This window comes from Pongo pygmaeus, chromosome 15 (genome assembly GCF_028885625.2).
Source record: "Pongo pygmaeus isolate AG05252 chromosome 15, NHGRI_mPonPyg2-v2.0_pri, whole genome shotgun sequence".
NCBI classification, from domain to species: domain Eukaryota; kingdom Metazoa; phylum Chordata; class Mammalia; order Primates; family Hominidae; genus Pongo; species Pongo pygmaeus.
The window spans coordinates 10,987,450-11,009,050 of NC_072388.2; positions in this window are offsets into that span (position 1 = coordinate 10,987,450).

Here is a 21,601-nt window from a genome sequence, read left to right on the forward strand (position 1 = left end):
AAGTGGAAAAGAATGTGAAACGGAATGTGGAATGGAACATGGAATGGAATGCAATGGAAAGTGGAATGAAACGTGGAATGGAATGGAATGAAATGCAGAATGGAATGTGGAATGGAATGGAATGGAATGTGGAATGGAAGATGGAATGGAACGTGGATTGGAAGCTGGAATGCAGCAAGGAAGGTAATGGAATGGAATGTGGAATAGAATGTGGAATGGAAAATAGAATGGATTGTGGTATGGAATGTAGAATGGAATGGAATGGAATGTGGATTGGAGTGGAATCTGGAATGGAATGGAATGGAACGTTTGAATGGAATGGAATGGAATGTGGAATGGAATGTGAACTGGAACGGAATGCAATGTGTAATGGAACTTGGAATGGAATGGAATGGGACACGGAATGGTATGTGGAATGGAATGTGAAATGGAATGGAATGCAATGTGGAATAGAATGCAATGTGGAATGGAATGGCTTGGAATGTGGAATGGAATGGAAAAGAATGTGGAATGGAATGTGGAATTTAATGAAAGGGAATGTGGAATGAAATGTAATGGAATTTGGAAAGGAATGGAATGGAAAGTGGAATGGCATATGGAATGCGACGGAATGCAATGTTAATTGGAATGTGTAATGAAATGTGGAATGGAATGCAATGGAACGTGCAAAGGAATGTGCAATGTAATTTGGAATGCAATGGAAAGGAATGTGGAATGGAATGGAATGAATCATGGAATGGAATGGAATGGAACGTGGAATGCAACGTGGAATGGAATGTGGAATGGAATGGAAAGGAATGTGAAAGGGAATGTGGAAAACAATGTGGAATGAAATGTGTAATGAAATGGAATGGAATGTGGAATGGAATGTGGAATGGAATGTGTAATGAAATGGAATGGAATGTGGAATGGAATGTGGAATGGATGGCAATGCAATGCGGAATGAAATGTGGAATGGAATGGAATGGAAAGTGAATTAGAATGTGGAACGGAATGTAAAATGGAACGTGGAATGGAATGAAATGGAACGTGGAATAGAATGGAATGGAATGTGTAATGGAATATAATGGAACGAGGAAATGTATGTGGAATGGAAAGTGGAAAGGAATGGAATGGAATGTGGAATGGAATGGAATGGAATGTAGTATGAAATGTGAAATGGAATGGAATTAAATGTGTAATGGAATCTGGAATGCAATGGAATGGAATAAGAATGAAATGTGGAATGTAATGAAATGGAATGCGGAAAGGAATGTGGAATGGAATGGATTGGAATGTGAAATGCATTGTGGAATGGAATGCGGAATGGAACGGAATTCAATGCGGAATGTAATGTGGAATGTAAAGAGGCATGAAACGTGGAATGGAAAGTAGAATTGATGGAATGGAACTTGGAATAGAATGTGGAATGGAATAAAAGGGAATGTGGAATGAAATGTGGACTGTAATGTAAGGGAATATGGAACGGAATGGAATGGAATGTGGAATGGAATGTAGAACGGAACGGAATGTACTGTGGAATGGACTTTATTGGAAAGTGGAATGGAAAGTGGTATGGAATGTGGAATGGATTGTGGAATGGAATGTGGAATGGAACGGAATGGAATGTGGAATGGAATGTGGAATGGACTGTGCAATGGAACATGGAATGGAATGCAATGCAATGTCGAATGGAACGTGGAAACGAATGGAATGCAACGTGGAATGAAACGTGGAATAGAAAGTGGAATGGAATGGAATGTGGAATGGAAAGTGGATTGGAATGTGAAATGGAAAGTGAAATCTAATGGATTGGAAAGTGGAATGGAAAGCGGAATAGAACAGGGAAAGGAATGTGGAATTGAACGTGGAATGGAATGTGGAATGGAATATGCCATGGAACGGAAAGGAATGTGGAAAGTAATGTGGAATATAGTGTGGAATGGAACGTGGAATGGAATGGAATGGAATGCGGAAAGATATGGAATATTATGGAATGTGGAATGGAATGGAATGGAATGTGGAATGGAATGGAATCGAATGGAATGCAGCAAGTTATGGAAATGAATGTGGAATGCAATATAATGGAACAGAAAGGAATGTGGAATGGTATGTAACGGAATGCGGAATGGAATGGAATGAAATGTTGAATGGAATGAAATGGAATGTGGAATGCAATGGAATGTGGAATGGAATGGAATAGAATGTAGAATGGAAAGGAATGGAAAGTGAAATGGAATTGAAAGGCATGTGGAATGGATTGGAGTGGAATGTGGCATGGAATGGAATGGAGTGTGGAATTTAATTCAATGGAATACGGAATGGAATGGGTTGGAATGTGGAATGGAAAGGAATGGAATGTGGAATGGAATGAAATGGAATGCAGAATGGAAAGTGGAGTGGAATGGAAAGTAATGGAATGGAATGTGGAATGGAATGGAATGTGGAATAGAATGGAATGGAATGTGGAATGAATGGAGTGTAACGTGAAATGGAATGGAATGAGGAATGGAATGGTATGGTATGCAATATGGAATGGAATGGAATGTGGAATGGAATGGAATGTGGAATGAAAAGTGGAAAGGATGGAATGCAACGGAAGGTGGAATGGAATGTAAAGTGGAATGGGATGGAATGAAATGTTGAATGGAATGTAATGGAATGTGAAATGCAATGGAATGTGGAATGGAATGAAATGGAAAGTGGAATGGAAAGGACTGGAATGTGGCATGGAATGGAATGGCATGTGGAATGGATTGGTGTGGAATCTGGCATGGAATGGAATGGAGTGTGGAATTCAATGCAATTGAATATGGAATGGAATGGATTGGAATGTGGAATGGAATGGAATGAAATGGAAAGTGGAATGGAATGGAATGGAATGCGGAATGGAATGTGGAGTGGAAGGGAACGTAATGGAATGGAATGTGGAATGCAATGGAATGGAATGGAATGTGGAATGGAATGGAATGCGGAATGGAATGTCAAATGGAATGGAATGGAAAAGAATGGAATGGGGAATGCAATGGAATTGAATGAAATGTTGAATGGAATGGAATGTGCAATGGAATATCGAATGGAATGCAATGGAATGTGGAATGTAAAGGAATGGAATGGGATGGAATTTGGAATGAAATGGAATGCAATGGAATGGAATGTGTAATGGAATTGAATGAAATGTGGAATGGATTGGAATGGAATGGGATGTGGAATGGAACGCGGAATGGAATGGAATGGAACGTGGAATGGAACGTGGTATAGGAAGTGGAATGGAATGTGGAATGGAAACTGGAATGTGGAGTGGAATGGAATGGAACGTGGATTGGAATGGAACTGAATGTGAAATGGAATGGATTGCAATGGAATGGAATGCGGAATGGCATTGAATGGAATGTGGAATGGAGTGGAATGGAATGGAAAGTGGAATGGAATGTAATGGAAAGTGGAATGGAAAGGAATGCAATCTGGAATGGAATGAGGAATGGAATTCAGTGGAATGGAATGTGGAATGGAATGGAATGGAATGGAAGGTGGAATGGAATGCAATGGAATGGAATGTGGAATGGAATGCAATGTAATGGAACGTAATATGTAATGGAATGGAATGGAATGTGGAAAGGAATGGAATGGACAATGCATTGGAATGTATTGGAATGGAATGTGGAATGGAATGGAACGGAATGTGGAATGAAATGGAATGGAATTGGGAATGGAAGGGAATTGAATGGAATGTGGAATGGAATGGAATGTGCACTGGAATGAGTAATGGAATGGAATGCAATGGAAAGTGGAATGGAATGGAATGTGGAATGGAATCGAATGGAAAGTTGAATGGAATAGAATTGAATGTGGAATTGAAAGGAATGGAATTTGGAATGGAATGGAATTTGGAATGGAATGGAATAGAATTTGGAAAGGAATGGAATGGAATGTGGAATGGAATGTGGAATGGAATGGAATGTGCATTGGAATGTAATGGAATGGAATGTCGAATGGAGTGGAATGAAATGTACAATGGAATGGAACAGAATGCGGAATGGAGTAGAATGGAATGGAATGGATTGTGGAATGGAATGAAATGGAAAGGAATTGAATGTGGAATGTAATGGAATGAAATGTGGAACGGAATGGATGGAATGCGGAATGGAATGTGGAATGGAACGTGGAATGAAATGGAATGTAACATGGAATGGAACGGGGAATGGAACGTGGAATGGAACGTGGATTGGTATGTGGAATGTGGAATGGAATGGAATGGAATATAGAATGGAATGGAATTGAATGTGGAATGTAATGGAAGGGAAAGTGGAATGGTATGTGGAATGGAATTGAATGGAACGAAATGCGGAGTGGAATGGCATTGAAAGTGGAATGGAATGGAATGTAATTTCGAATGTAATGGAACGTGGAATGTAACGGGAAGGAAGGTGCAATAGAAATTGGAAAGTTACGTGGACTGGAACGTGGATTGGAAAGAGGAATGCAACGTGGAATGGAATGGAATGGAATGTGAAATGGAGTGGAATGTAATGTGGAATGGAATGTGAAATGGAATAGAAAGGAAGGGAATGGAATGTGGAATGGTATGTGTAATGGAATATGGAGTGGAATGCAATGTAGAATGGAATGTGGAGTGGAATGGAATGCAATGTGGAATGGAATAGAATGGAATGTGGAATGGACACAATGGATTGGAATGTGAAATAGAACGGAATTTGGAATGGAATGTGTAAAGGAATGGAATGGAAAGGACTGTTGAATGGAATGGAATGTGGAAAGGATTGGAATGGAATGTTGAATGAAATGGAATGGAATGGAATGGAATTTGGAATGGAATGGAATGGAATGTGGATTGGAATGCAATGCAAGGAATGGAATGGAATGTAACATGGAATGGAATGGAATTGAAAGAGGAAAGTAATGTAATGGAATGCAATGGAATTAAACGGAACGTGGAATGTTTTGGAATGTGAAATGGAATGGAATGGAATGAGGAATGGAACGTAATGGAATGTGGAATGGAATGGAATGAGGAATGAAATGTGGAATGGAATGTGGAATGGAACAGAATAGAATATAGAATGGAATGGAATGGATCGTGGAATGGTACATGGAAAGGAACGTGGAATTGAATGGAATGGAATGTGGAATGGAATGTGGAATGATATTGAATGGAAAGTAGTATGGAATGAGAAATTGAATGGAATGGAATGTGGAATAGATTGTGGAATGGAATTGATTGGAATGTGGGATGGAATATGGAATGGAATGGAATGGAAAGGAATGTGGAATGGAAAGGGAAGGAATGTGGAACTCAATGGAATTGAATGGAATGTTGAATATAATGGAATGGAATGGAATGTGGAATGGAATGTGTTATGTAATAGAGTGGAACGTGGCATGGATTGGAATGGAATGGAACGTGGAATGGAATGGAATGGAAAGTGGAATGGAATGGAAAGGAATGGAATGGAATGTGAAATTGAATGGAATGGAATGGAATGTGGAATGGAAAGGAATGGAATGGAGTGTGGAATGCAATGGAATGTAACGTGGAATGCAATGGAATGAAATGTGGAAGGGAATGGAATGGAATGTGGAATGGAATGTGAAATGGAATGGAATGGTATGCGGATTTGAATGGAATGGAATGGAACGTGGGATGGAATGTGGAATGGATCGTGGAATGGAACTTGGAATGGAATGTGTAATGGCATTGAATGGAATGTGGAATGGAAGGGAATGGAATGTGGAATGGGATGTGTACTGTAATGGAATGGACTGGAATGGAATGGGACGTGGAAAGTAATGCAATGGAATGTGGAATGGAATATAAAAAGGACTGTGGAATGTTATGTGGAATGGAATGGAATGATCTGGAATGTGGAATGGAATGGAATGGAATGGAATTTATAGCAATGGAATGGAATGTGGGATTGAATGTAATGGAAAGTAGAAGGGATGGAATGGAAACTGGAATGGAATGGCATGGAATGGAATGGAAGGTGGAAAGGAATGGGATATAGAATGTGGAATGGAAAGTGTAACGGAATGTGATATAGAATGTGCAATTGAACGTGTAATTGAATGAAATGGAACGTGAAATGGAATGGAATGGAATGTGGAATGGAAAATGGAATGGAACATGGAATGCAACGTGGAATGGAACGTGGAATGGAATGGAATGTAACGTCGAATGGAATGGAATGGAGCATGGAATGCAACATGGAATGGAACCTCTAATATAACGTAGAATGGAACGTGGAATGGAATGGAATGGAATGTGGAATGGAATGTGGAAAGCAATGTAATGGAACGTGGATTGCAATCGAATGGAACATGGTATGGAATGTGGAATGGAATGGAAAGCAATGTGGAATGGAATATGGTATGGGATGTGGAATGGTATGCAATGGAATATGGAATAGAATGTGGAATGGAATGCAGTGGAATGTAAAAGGGAATGTGGAATGCAATGTGGAATCGAATGTGGAATGCAATGTGGAAAGGAATGTGGAATGAAATGGAAAGGAATGTGGAATGGAATGTGGAATGGAATGTGGAATGAAATGTGGAATGGAATGGAATGGAAAGTGGAATGGAATGTGGAATGGAATGGAATGGAATGTGGAATGAAATGTGGAATGGAATGGAATGGAAAGTGGAATGGAATGTGGAATGGAATGGAATGGAATGTGGAATGGAAATTGAAATGCAATGTAATGGAATGTGGAATGGAATGTGCAGTGGAATGTGGAATGGAAAGTAGAATGGAATAGAATGGAAGGTTTAATGGGAAGTGGAAAGGGGTGGAATGGAACATGGAATGGAACATGGAATGGAACGTGGAATGGAATGTCGAATGGAAAGTGGACAGGAATGTGTATTGGAATGTGGACTGAAACATGGAATGGAATGAGGAATGCTCTCTGGAATGGAACGTGGAATGGAATGGAATGGAATGTGGAACGGAACTAGCAATGGAATGTGTAATGGAATGTGGAATGAAACGCGGAATGGAACGTTGAATTCAAGGTGGAATGTATCCTGGAATGGAATGTGGAATGGAATGTGGAATGGAAAGGAATGGAATGTGGTATGGAATGTGGAATATAATGGAATGGAACTTGGAATAGAATGTGGAATGGCATGTGAATTGGAATGCAATGGAATGTGTAACGGAAAGTGGAATGAAATGCAATGGAATTAGGATGGAATGTGGAATGGAATGTGGAATGGACTGCGGAATGGAATCTGCCATGGAATGTGGAATGGAATGGAATTCAATAGAATGTGGAATGGAAAGTGAATTTTAATGCAATGGAATACGAAATGGAATGTGCAATGAAATGCAATGGAATGAGAATGGAACGTGGAATGGAAGGTGGAACGGAATGGAATGGAATGGGGAATGCAATATGGAATGGAACGTGAAATTCAATGGAGTGGAATGTTGAATGAAACGTGGAATGGAATGGAATGGAATAAGGAATGGAATGTGGAATGGAATGTGGAATCTAATGGAATGCAATGTGGAATGAAACGTGGAATGGAATGGAATGGAACATGGAATGGAATGTGGAATTGAAAATGGAATGGAACGAGGAATGTAATGTGGAATGGAATGGGCAATGGAATGTGGAATGGAACGTGGAAAATAATGGAATGGAAACTGTAATGGAACTTGGAAAGAATGGAATGGAATAAGGACTAGAATGCGGAATGGAATGTGGAATGGAACGTGGAATGGAATGAAATGGAAAATGGATTGAAACGTGGAATGGAACATGGAATGTAATGTGGAGTGGAAAGTCGAATGGAATGGAATGCAACTTGGAATGGTATGGAATAGAACGCGCAATGGAATGTGGAATGGAACTTGTAATGGAATGTGGGATGGAAAGTGGAAAGGAATGTGCAATAAAATGTGAAATAGAGCGTGGAATGCAAAGGAATGGAACGTGGAATGGAACGTGGAACGGAATGGAAGGCAACGTGGAGTGGAAAGTGGAATGGAATCTGGAACGGAACATGGAATGGAATGGAAGGGAAGGAGAAATGGAATGGGATGAAATGCGGAATTGAACGGAATGGAATGTAGAATGGAATGGAATGTATTGTGGAATAGAATGTGGAATGGAAGGTGGAAAGGAATGGAATGGAAAGCGGAATGGAAAGTAATGGAATGTGGAATGGAATGGAATGGAATGGAATGTGGAATAGAACGGAATGGAATAGAATGGAATGCATAATGGAAAGGAATGGAAGGTGGAATGGAATGGAATGGAATAGAATGTGGAATGGAATGGAATGGAAAGTGGAATAGAATGTGGAATGGAATGTGGAATGTAATTGAATGGAATGTGGAATGTAATGCAATGGTAGGTGGAATATAATGGAATGGAATGGAATGTGGTATAGGATGGAATGGAGAGAAATTGATTGCGTAATGGAATGGAACGTGAAATTCAATGGAATGGAATGTGGAATGTAATTGAAGGGAATGTGGAATGGAATGCAATGGAAGGTGGAATATAATGGAAAGGAATGGAAAGTGGAATAGAATGGAATGGAATGGAATGGAATGCGGAATGGAATGGAATGGAGTGTGGAATGCAATGTAAAGGAATGGAATGTGTAATGGAATGGAATGGAAAGTGGAATGGAACGGAGTGGAATGTGGAATGGAATGGAATGGACTGTGGAATAGAAAGTGGAATGGAATGTGGAATGGAATATGGGATGGAATGTGGAATGGAAAGTTGAATGGAATGTAATTGAAGGTGGACTAGAATGGAATGGAATGGAACGTGGAATGGAATGGAATGGAATGTGGATAGGAATGGAATGGAATGGAATGCGGAATGGAATGGAATGGAATGTGAAACGGAATACAACGTAAAATGGAATGGACTGGATTCTGGATTGGAATGGAATGGAATGTGTAATGGAATGGAATGGAATGGAATGGAAAGTGAAATGGAAATTGGAATTGAATATGAAATTTAATGTGGAAAGGAATCTGGGATGGAAAGAGGAATGGAATGAAATGGAACATGGAATGGAATGGAATGCAACGTGGAATGGATCACAGAATGGAACATGGAATGGAATTTGTAACAGAATGTGGAATGGAATGGAATGGAATGTGGAATGGAATGTGGAATGGAAAGTGGAAAGAATGGATTGGAATGTGGAATGGAACGTGGAATGGAATGCAATGGAATGTGGAATGGAAACTGGAATGGAATGTGGATTGCAACTTGGAATGGAAAGTGGAATGGAATGGAATGGAATGTGTAATGGATTGTGAAATGGAATGTGGAATCTAATGGTGAATGGAATGGAATGGAGTGTGGAAAGGAATGTGGAATGGAATGCAATGGAATGTGGAATGGAACGGAATGGAAAGTGGAACGGAATGTTGAATGGCACGGAATGGAATGTGAAATGGAGTGTGGAATGGAATGTGCAAAGAAACGGAATGGAATGTGGAAAGGAATTTGGAAGGGAACATGGAATGGAATGGAAAGGATTGTGGAATAGATTGCGGAATAGAATGTGGAATGGAAAGTTTAATGGAATGGAATGGTATGTGGACTGCAATGTGGAATAGACTGTGGAATTGAATATGGAATGGAATGGTATTGAATTTGGAATGGAATGCATTTGTATGTGGAAAGAAATGTGGAATGGAATGCAGTGGAATGTGGAATGGAACGAAATGGAATGTGAAATGCAATGTGGAAGGGAACGGAATGGAATGTAGAGTGCAATCTGGAATGGATTTTGGAATGCATTGTGGATTGGAAAGTGGAATGGAATGTGGAATGGAATGGAATTGAACAGGGAATGGAATGTGGAATGGAGTGGAATGGAATGTGGAATCGAATGGAATGGAATGTTGAATGTAAAGTGGAATGGAATGGAAAGGAATGTGTAAAGAATTGCGGAATTTAATGTGTAATGGAATGGAATGGAATGTGGAATGGAATGTCTAATGGAATGTGGAATGGAAAATGGAATGAAATGTGGAATGGAACGGGGATTCTAGTTGACTGGAACTTTGAAAGGAATGTGTAATGGAATGCGGAATGGAACGTGTAATGTAATTGATTGGAACGTGGAAAGGAATGTGGAATGGAATGCAATGGAATGTGGAATGGAATGTGCCATGGAATTTGGAATGCTATGGAATGGAATGTGGAATCGAATGGAATGAATCGTGAAATGGAATGGAATGTAACGTGGAATGTAACGTGGAATTGAATGTGCAATGGAAAGGAAAGGAATGTGAAAGGGAATGTGGAATACAATGTGGAATGAAATGAGGAATGGAATTTGGAATGAAATGGAATGGAATGTGGAATGGAATGTGGAAGGGAAGGCAATGCAATGTGGAATGGATTGTGGAATGGAATGGTATGTAAAGTGAAATAGAATGTTGAACGGAATGTGAAATGGAAAGTGGAATGGAATGTGGAACGGAATGAAATGGAACGTGTTATGGAATGGAATGGAACGTGTAATGGAATGGAACGTGTAATGGAATGGAATGGAATGTGGAATGATACGTGGAATGGAACATGGAACGGAAAGTGGAATGGAATGTGGAATGGAATATGGAATGCAATGGAATGGAATGTAATATTAAATGAGAAATGTAATGTAATTAAATGTGGAATGGAATCTGGATTGTAATGGAATGAAATAAGAATGAAATGTGGAATGAAACGAAATGGACTGTGGAAAGGAATGTGGAAAGGAATGGATTGGAATGTGGAATGCATTGTGGAATGGAATGCGGAATTTCACGGAATGCAATGCAGAATGTAATGTGGAATGTAATGTGGAATGAAAGGTGGAGTGGAAAGTGGAATTGATGGAATGGAACTTGCAATAGAATGTGGAATGGAATGAAAGGTAATGTGGAATGAAATGTGGACTGTAATGGAAGGGAAAGTGGAATGGAATGGAATGGAATGTGGAATGGAAAGTGGATTGTAATGTGAAATGGAAAGTGCAATGGAATGGAATGGAAAATGGAATGGAAAGTGGAACAGAACGTGGAAATGAATGTGGAATTGAACGTGGAGTGGAATGTGGAATGGAATGTGCAATGGAACGGAATGGAATGTGGAAAGGAATGTGGAATTGGGTGTGGAATGGAACGTGGAATTGAATGGAATGGAATGTGGAATGGAACGTGGAATGGAATGGAATGGAATGTGGAATGGAATGGAATGGAAGGTGGAATGGATAGGAATGGAATGTGGAATGGAATGTGGAAGGGAATGGAATGAATTGTGAAATGAAATGCGGATTGGAATGGAAGGGAATGTGCCTTGGAATGCACTGGAATGTCGAAAGGAATGTGGAATAGAATTTAATGGAAAGTGGAATGGAATGGAATGGAATGGAATGGAATGGAATGGAATGTGGAATGTAATGGATTGGAATGTGGAATGGAATGTGAAATGGAATGGAATGGAATGTGAAATGGAATGGAATGAAATGTGAAATGGAATGATGATTGGAATGCAATGGAATGTGGAATGGAATGGAATGGACTGTGGAATGCAATCTGGAATGGAATGTGGAATGGAATGCGGAGTGGAATTTAATGGAAAGGATTGGAATGTGGAATGGCATGTAAATTGGAATGCAAAGGAATGTGGAATGGAAAGTGGAAAGAAATGCAACGGAATGAGAGTGGAATGTGGAAATTAATGTTGAACGGAATTTGGAATGGACTGCGGAATGGAATGTGGAATGGAATGTGGAACGCAATGGAATGGAATGGAATGTGGAATTGATTGTGAATTGGAATGCAATGGAATGTGGAAAGGAATTCGGAATGAAATGCAATGCAATGAGAATGGAATGTCTAATGAAATGTGGAATGGAATGTGGAAAGGAAAGTGGAATGAAGTGGAATGGAATGTGGAATGGTACATGGAATGAAATCGAATAGAATGTGCAATGGAAAACGGAATGGAATGTGGAATAGAATGTGGAATGGAATAGAATGGAGTGTGGAATGGAATAGAATGTAATGTGGAATGGAATGTGGAATGAAGTGTGGAATGGAATGGAATGGAATGTGTCAGGGAATTTAATGGAATGTGGAATGCAAAGTGGATTGGAATGTGCAATGGATTGTGGAAAGGAATGTGGAATGGAACGGAATAGAATGTGGAATGGAATATGGAATGGAGTGTGGAATGGAACTTCGAATGGAATGCAATGGAATGTGGAATGGAAAGCGGAATGCAATGGAATGGAACGTGGAATTGAATGAGGAAGGAGATTGATCGGAAAGTGGAGTGGAATGTGGAATGGGACTTGTAATGGAATGGAATTTAATGATTAATGGATAGTGAAATGCAATGAAATTGAGCGTGGAATGTAACGTGGAAAGGAATGTGGAAAGGAATATGGAATTGAAAGTGGGATAGAATGTGGAATGAAATGTGGCATGGAACAGAATGGAAAGTGGAATGGAACGTGGAATAGAACGAGGAATGGAATGGAATAGAACGTGGGATGGAATGTGAAATGGAATGTAGAAAGTAATGGAATTGAAAGTAGAATGGAATGGAATGGAATGTGGAATAGAATGGAATGAAATGAAATGTGGAATGGAAAGGAATGGAATGTGGAATGGAATGGATCCTGGAATGGAATGGATTTGAATGTGGATTGGAATGGAATGGAATGTGGAATGCAATGGAACGGAATGGAATGGAAAGTGAAATGGAATGTGGAATGGAAAGTGAAATGGAAGAAAAAGGAATGTGGAATGGAATGAAATGGAAAGTGGAATGGAATGTAATGGAACTTGGATTGGAATGGAATGAAACGTGGAATGGAAAGTGGAATGGAACGTGGAATGGAATGGAATGGAATCTTGTGTGGAATGTAATGGAATGTGAAATGGAACGTGGAATGGAATGGAGTGGAATGTTGAATGGAATGTGAAATGGAATGGAATGGAAAGGAATGTGGAAGGGAATGTGGAAGGGAATGTCGAATGTAATGGAATGGAATTTGCAATGGAATGTCGAATGGAACATGTAATGGAATGGAATGGAATGTGGAATGGAATGGAATGGAACGTGGAAAGTAACATGGAATGGAAAGGAATGGAACGTGGAATGGATCGTGGAATGAAACATGGAATGGAAAGAGCAAGGGAATGCGGAATGGAAGATGGAATGGAATGGATCGGAAAGTGGAATGGGACGTGGAATGGAATGTAATGGAATGTGTAATGGAATCTGTAATGGAATGTGGAATGGAACGTGGAATGGAACGTGGAATGCAACGGAATGTGGAAAGCAATGTGGAATGTAATGTAATTGAATGGAATGTTGAATGGAATGTGGAATGTAATATGGAATGCAATCTGGAATGGAATGGAAAGGAACGGAATGCGGAATGGAATGCAATGGAATGTGGAATGGAATGTGGAATGAAACGTGGAAGGGAACAGAATACAATGTGGAATGTAATGTGGAATGTAAGGTGAAAAGGAAAGTGGAATGGAATGGAATGGATTGTGGAATGGATCGTGGAATTGAATGGAATGGAACGTGGAATGGAACGTGGAATGGAATGTGGAATGGAGCGAGAAATGGAAAGTGGAATGGAATGTGGAATAGAAAGTGGAATGTAATGAAATGGAAGGTGGAATGAAATGTGGAATGGAATGGAATGGAAAGTGCAATGGAACGTGGAATGGAACGTGGAATGTAATGGGCAATGGAATGTGGAATGTAGCATGGAATAGAATGGAATGGAAAGTGGAATGCAACGTACAATGGAGTGGTATGGAGCGTGGAATGGAATCTGGAAGGGAATGTGGAATGGAATCTGGAATGGAACGTGGAATGGAACGGAATTTAATGTGAAATGAAATGGAATGGGATGTGGAATGAAATGTGGAATGGAATGTGTAAAAGGACGGAATGGAATGTGGAAAGGAATGGAATGAAATGTGGAGAGGGATGTGGATACGTAAGCAATGCATTCTGGAATGGAAACTGGAATGGAATGGAATGGAATGTGGAATGGAATGTGGAATGGAATGGAAAGGAATGTACAATGGAATGTGGAATGGAATGTGGAATGGAAAGTGAAATGGAATGGAATGGAATGTGGAGTGGAACGTGGAATGGAATGTGGAGTGGAAAGTGGAATGAAATGGAAGGGAATGTCAAATGGAACGTGGAATGGAATGGAACGGTACGTGGAACGGAACTTGCTATGGAACGTGGAATGGAACGTGAAATGGAGAGTGGAATGGAGCGTGGAATGAAATGTCGAATGGAACGTGGAATGGAATGTGGAATGGCATGGAATGGAACGTGGAATGGAACGTGGAAAGGAATGTGGAATGGCATGGAATGGAACGTGGAATGGAACGTGGAAAGGAATGTGGAATGGAAATTGCAATGGAATGTGGAATGTAAGGTGGAATGGAAATGAATGGAATGTGGAATAGAAGGTGGATTGGAATGTAATGTAATCCGGAATGGAATGCCATGGAATGGTATGGAATGTGGAATGAAATGGAATAAAAGGTGAAATGGAACTTGGAATGGAAAGTGGAATGGAGTGTGGACTGGAATGCAATGGAATGTGGAATGGAAGGGAATTGAAGGTGGAATGGAATGTGGAATAGAAAGGAATGGAATGGAATGGAATGGAATGTGGAATGCAATGGAATGGAATGTGGAATTGAATGGAATGGAATATGGATAGGAACGCGGAATGGAATGGAACGGAACGTGGAATGGAACGCCTAATGGAACGTGGAATGGAACGAGGGATGGAATGGAATGTAACGTGGGATGGAATGTGGAATTGATTGTGGAATGGAATGGAATGGAACGGAATGGAATGTGGAATGGAGTGGAATGAATCGTGGAATACAATGGAATGGAATGGAAGGTGGGAAGGAATACGGAATGGAATGAGGAATGGAATGGAATGGAATGAGGAATGGAATGTAATGGATTGCGGAATGTAATGGAATGGAATGTGAAATGAAATGTGGAATGAAATGTGAAATGGAATGAAATGGAAAATGGAGTCGAATGAAATGGATCATGGAATGTAAGGGAATGGAACGTGGAATGTAATGGAATGGAACCTGGATTGGAATGGAATGGGACGTGGAATGGAACGTCGAATGCAATGTGGAATGGAATGGAATGGAATTTGGAATGGAATGGAATGGAATGTGCAATGGAATCTGGAATGGAATATATTGGAATGTGGAAAGCAATGTGGAATGGAATGCAATGGAATGTGGAAAGGAATGTGGAAGGGAATGTGAAATGGAATGGAATTTAATTTGTAATGGAATGTGGAAAGGAACGTGGAATGGAATGGAATGGAACGTGGAGTGGAGTGGAGTGGATCGTGGCATGGAACGTGGCATGGAATGGAATGGAACATGGAGTGGAACGCTTAATGGAATGTGGAAAAGATTGTGGAATGGAATGTGGAATTAAATGTGGAATGGAAAGTGGAATGGTATCGAATGGAATGTGGAATGGAATGTGAAATGGAATGTTGAATGGAAAGGAAGGTAACGTGGAATGGAACGTGGAATGGAATGTGGAATGGAAAGCGGAATGGAATGGAGTGGAATGTGGAATGCCACATGGAATGGAACATGGAATGGAACGTGGAATAGAACATGGAATGGAACGTGGAATGGAACAGCGAAATGAACGTGGAATGGGATGTGAAATGGAATATAGAATGGAAAGTTAAATGGAATGGAATGGAATGTGGAATTGAAAGTGGAATGGAATGGAATGGAATGTGGAATGGAAAGTAGAATGGAAAGTGGAAAGGACTGTGGAATGGAACGTGGAATGGAAAGTGGAATGGAATGTGAAGGGAATGTAGAGTGGAATGGAATGGAATGGAATGGAAAGTGAACGGAAAGTGAAATGTATCTTGGAATTGAATGTGGAATAGATCTTGGAATGGAACATGAAATGCAATGTGGAATGGAAAGTGGAATGGAATATGGAATTGAACGTGAAATTGAATGGATCGGAATGTTGAACGGAACGTGAAATGGAATGGAATGCAATGTGGAATGCAATGTGGAATGCAATGGAATGGTAAGTAGAATGGATTGTGGAATGGAATGGAATGGTCTGAAGTGTGGAAGGTAATATAATGTAATGGAAAGGAATGTGGAATGGAATGGAATCCAGTGTGGAAAGGAATGGCATGAAATGGAATGCGGAATGGTATGGAATGGAATGTGGAATGGAATTGAATAGAATGGAATAGAACACGGAATTGAACGGAATGGAAAGTGGAATGGAATGGAATGGAATGTGGAATGGAATGGAAAGTGGAATTGAATGGAATGGAATGTGGAATGCAATGGAATGGAATGGAATGGAAAGTGCAATGGAATGTGAAATGGAATGTGGAATGGAACGTGGAATGGAATGAAATAGAATGTGGAATGGAATGGAATGGATCGAAATGGAATGTGGAATTGAATGGAGTGGAAAGTTTAATGGACTGGAATGGAATGTGGAATGGAATGGAATGGAATGGAATCGAACGTGGAATGGAATGTGGAATGGAACGTGGAATGGAACCTGGAAAGGAATGGAATGGAATGTGGAATGCAATGTGGAATGGAATGTGGAAGGGAATGTGGAATGCAAGGGAATGGAATGCAGAATGGAATGTGGAATGGAATGGATTGGAATGGTATGGAATGTGGAATGGAATTTGGAATTGAATGTGGAATGGATAGTGGAATGCATCGTGGATTGGAATGAAACGGAATGTGGAATGGACTGTGAAATGGAGTGGAATGGAGTGTGAAATGGAATGTGGAATGGAATAGAAAGTGGAATGGAATGTGGAATGGGATGAAATGGAAGGTTTAAATTTAATGGAATGGAATGTTGAATGGAATGTGGACTGCAATGGAATGCAATGCTGAATGGAATGGAATGGAGTATGGAATGGAATGTTGAATGGAATGTGGAAAGGAACGGAATGGAATCTGGAAAGTAATGTGTAATGGAATTTGGAATGGAATGTGGAAAGGAAAGTTCAATGGAAAGGAATGAAAAGTGGAATGGAATTTGCAATGGAATGTGGAATGGAACGTGGAATGGAATGGAATGGAACGGAATAGATTGTGGAATGCAATGTGGAATGGAATGTGAAATGGAACGTGGAATGGAATCAAATGGAATGTGGAATGCAATGTGGAATGGAATGTGGAATGCAATGGAAGCGAATGTGGAATGGAATGGAATGGAATGGAATGGAATGTGGTTTGGAATGTGGAATTGAATGTGTAATGGATTGTGAAATGGAACGTGGAATTGAATGGGATGGAATGTGGAATGTAATGTGGAATTGAACGGAAAGGGGAGTGGAATGGATTCTGGAATGGAATGGAAGGTGGAGTGGAATATGGAATGGTTTGGAAAGGAATGTTTAAATGGAATGGAATGCAACTTTGAATGGAATGCGGACTGCAATGGAATGAAATATGGAATGGAATGGAATGGAATGTGGAAAGGAATGTTGAATGGAATGTGGATTGGAATGTGGAATGGAACGGAATGGAATTTGGAATGGAATGTGGAATGGAATGTGGAATGGAATGGAATGGAATGGAATGTGGAATAGAATGTGGAAAGTAATGTGGAATAGAAAGGAATGGAACGTGGAATGGAATGTGGAATGGAATGTGGAGTGTAACGAGGAATGGAATGGAATGGAATGGAATGGATTGTGGAATGGAATGTGGAATGGGATATGGAATGGAACGTGGAATGGAAATGAATGGAAAGTGGAGTGGAGCGTGGAATGGAATTGAATGGAACGTGGAATCGAATGTGGAACGGACTGTGGAATGGAACATGAAATGGAACTTGGAATGGATTTTAATGGAATGTGGAATGTAATGTGGAATGGAATGCAAGGTAATGTAGAATGGAATGTGGAATGGAATGGAATGGAAAGTGGAATGGAATGTGGAACGGAATCTTAGGAATGTGGAACGGAATGTGAAATAGAAAGAGGAAAGGAATGGAATGGAATGTGCAATGGAACGTGTATTGTAATGGAATGGAACATGGAATGGAACGTGGAATGGAATCTGGAAAGGTATATGGAACGGAATGCAATTGATTGTGGAATGGAATGGAGTTGTATGTGGAATGGAAAGTGGAATGGAATGTAGAATAGAATGTGGAATGGAAAGGAAGGGAATGTGGAATGGAATGCGGAATGTAACGTGGAATGGAATGTGGAATGGAATGCAGAATGTAACGTGGAATGGAATGGAATGGATGGTGGAATGGAACGTGGAATGGAATGGAATGGACCTTGTAATGGAACGTGGAATGGAACGTGAATTGGAATGTGTAATGGAACGTGGAATGGAACGCAGAACGGAATGGAATGGAATGAGGAATGGAATGGAATGGAATGTGGAATTAAAAGTGGAATGGAATGTGGAATGTAAAGTGGAATGGAATGGAAAGGAACGTAGAATGGAAAGTGGAATATAACCTGGAATGAATGGAATGGAAGGTGGAGTGGAATGAAATTGAATGTGGAATGGAATGTGAAATGGTATTGAATGGAATGAAATGGGGTATGGAATGTGGAATGGAATGTGGAATGGAACATGAAATGAAATGGTACGTGGAATGGAACTTGGGACAGAATGTGGAATGGAATGAAATGGAAAGTGTAATGCAATGTGGAATGGAATGTGGAATGGAACGTGGAATGGAAAGCGGAATGGAATGGAATGGAATGTGGAATGGAATGGAATGGAATCTGGACTGGAATGGAATTGAATGTGGAATGGAATGTGGACAGGAATGGAATGCAAAGTGGAATGGAATGTGGAATGGAATGGAATGGAATGTGGAATCAATACTTGAATGGAATGTGGAATGGAATGTGGAATGGAGTGGAATGGAAGGTGGAATGGAATGTGTAATGGAATGTGGAATGGAAAGGAATGGAAAGTAGAACGGAATGGAATGGAATGTCGATTAGAATGTGGACTGGAATGTAATGCAATGTGGAATGGAATGTGGAATGGAATCGAATGGAATGTGGAATGGAATGTGGAATGGAATGGAGTGGAATGGGGAATGGATTGCGGAATGCAATGTGGAAAGGAACGGAATGGAATTCGGAATGCAATGTGGAATGGAAAGTGGAATGCTACATGGAGTGGAACGTGGAATGGAATGGAATGCAAACTGGAATGGAACTTGGAATGGAATCTGGAATGGAACTCAGAATGGAATGTGGAATAGAGCGTGGAATGGAAAGTGTAATGGAATGTGGAATGGAACGTAATGTGGTATGGAACGTGGAATGGAATGGAATGGAAAGTGTAAAGGAATTTGGAATGGAATGTGCAATGCAACGCGGAATGGAAAGGAATGTAACGTGTAATGGAAAGTCGAATGAAATGTGCAAGGCAAAGGAATGCAATGTGGAATGGAATGGAATGGAATGTGGAAGGGAACGCGATGGAATGTGGAATGGAAAGGGGAATTGATTGTGGAAAGGAACGTGGAAAGGAATGGAATTGAATGTGTAATGGAATTTAATGGAAATTGAAATGGAATGTGGAATTGAAAGGAATGGAATGTGGAACAGAATATGAAAAAGAATGTGGAATGGAATGTCGAATGGAATGGAATGAAATGTGGAATGCAATGTGGAATGGAATGGAATGGAATGTGGAATGGAATTTAATGGAAATTGGAATGGAATGTGGAATGCAATGGAATGGAATTTAATGTGGAATGGAATGGAATGGAATGTGGAAGGGAATGGAATGGAATGTGGAAAGGAATGCGGAATGTAATGGATTGGAATGTGGATTGGAATGTGGAAGGGAATGGAATGGAATGTGGAAAGGAATGCGGAATGTAATGGATTGGAATGTGGATTGGAATGTGGAAGTGAAAGTGGAATTTAATGTGGAAAGAAACGTGGAATGTAGCAGAATGTAACGTGGAATGGAATGTGGAATGGAATGTGCAATGTAATGTGCAGTGGAATGGAATGGAATGTGGAACAGAAAGGAATAGAATGTGGAATGGAATGTGGAGTGCAAAGGAATGGAATGTGGAACGTAATAGAATAGAATGTGGAATGGAATGTGGAATGGAACGGAATGTAATGTAGAATGGAATGTGCAATGGAATATGGAATGGAAAGTTGAATGAAATGGAATGGAAAGTTTAACGGAATGGAATGGAAAGTTTAATGGAATGGAATGGAATGTAAAATGGAACGTGGATTGGAATGGAATGGAATGTGGAATGGAATGTGGAATTCATTGTGGAATGGAACGTGCAATGGAATGGAATTGAATGTGGAGTGGAAAGGGTTATTGAACGTGGAATGGAATGCAATGGAATGTGGAATGAAAAGTGGAATGGAATGCAATGGAATGTGGAATGGATAGGGGAATGGAACGTGTAATGGAATGCAATGGAATGTGGAATGAAAAGTGGAATGAAATGGAATGGAATGTGGAATGGAATGGAAGGGAATGGAATGTGGAATGCAATGTGTAATGGAAAGTGAAATGGAATGTGGAAAGTAATGGAATGGAATGTCGAATGGAAAGTGGAATAGAGTGTCAAATGGAATGCAATGGAATGTGGAATGGAATGTGGAATGGACTTTAATGGAATGTGGAATGGAACGTGGAATGGAATGTGGAATGCATTGTGGAATGGAATGTGGAATGGAACGGAATGGAATTGGAATGGAATGTGGAATGTAATGTGGAACGGAACTTAGAATGGAATGCAAAGGAATGTGGAATGCAACGTGGAATGGCATGGAATGGAATGTGGAAGGGAACGTGGAATGGAACGTGTAATGGAACATAGTGGAATGTGGAATAGAACGTGGAATGTAACTTGGAATGGAATGGAATGTGGAATGGAACATGAAATGCAATGTAATGGAACATGGAATGTAACGTGGAGTGGAACGTGGAATGGAATGTGGAATTGAAAGTGGCATGCAATGCGGAATGGAATGTGGAATGCAACGGAACGGAATGTGGAATGGAATGAGGAATTGTGTGCGGAATGGAACGTGGAATGGAATGGAATGGAACGTGGAATGGAATGGAATGGAATGTGGAATGGAAAGTGGAATATAAGGTGGAATGGAATGAAATGGAATGTGGAAAGGAATGTGGAATGGAATGGAATGGAATGTGGAAGGGAATGTGGAATGGAAAGTTGATTGTAATGTGGAATGTAATAGAATGAAATGTGGAATGATATGTGGATTGGAATGGAATGCAACGTGGAATAGAATTTAATGGAAAGTGGAATGGAACGTGGAATGGAATGGAATGGAATATGGAATGGAATGTGGAATGTAATGTGAAATGGCATGTGGAATGGAATGGAATGAAATGTGAACTAGAACGTGGAATGGAAAGTGGAATGGAATTTAGAATGGTATGTGGAATGGAACGGAATGGAATGTGGAATGGAATGTGGAATTAAGTGTGGAATGGAATGTGGAATGGAAAGGAATGGAATGTGGAATG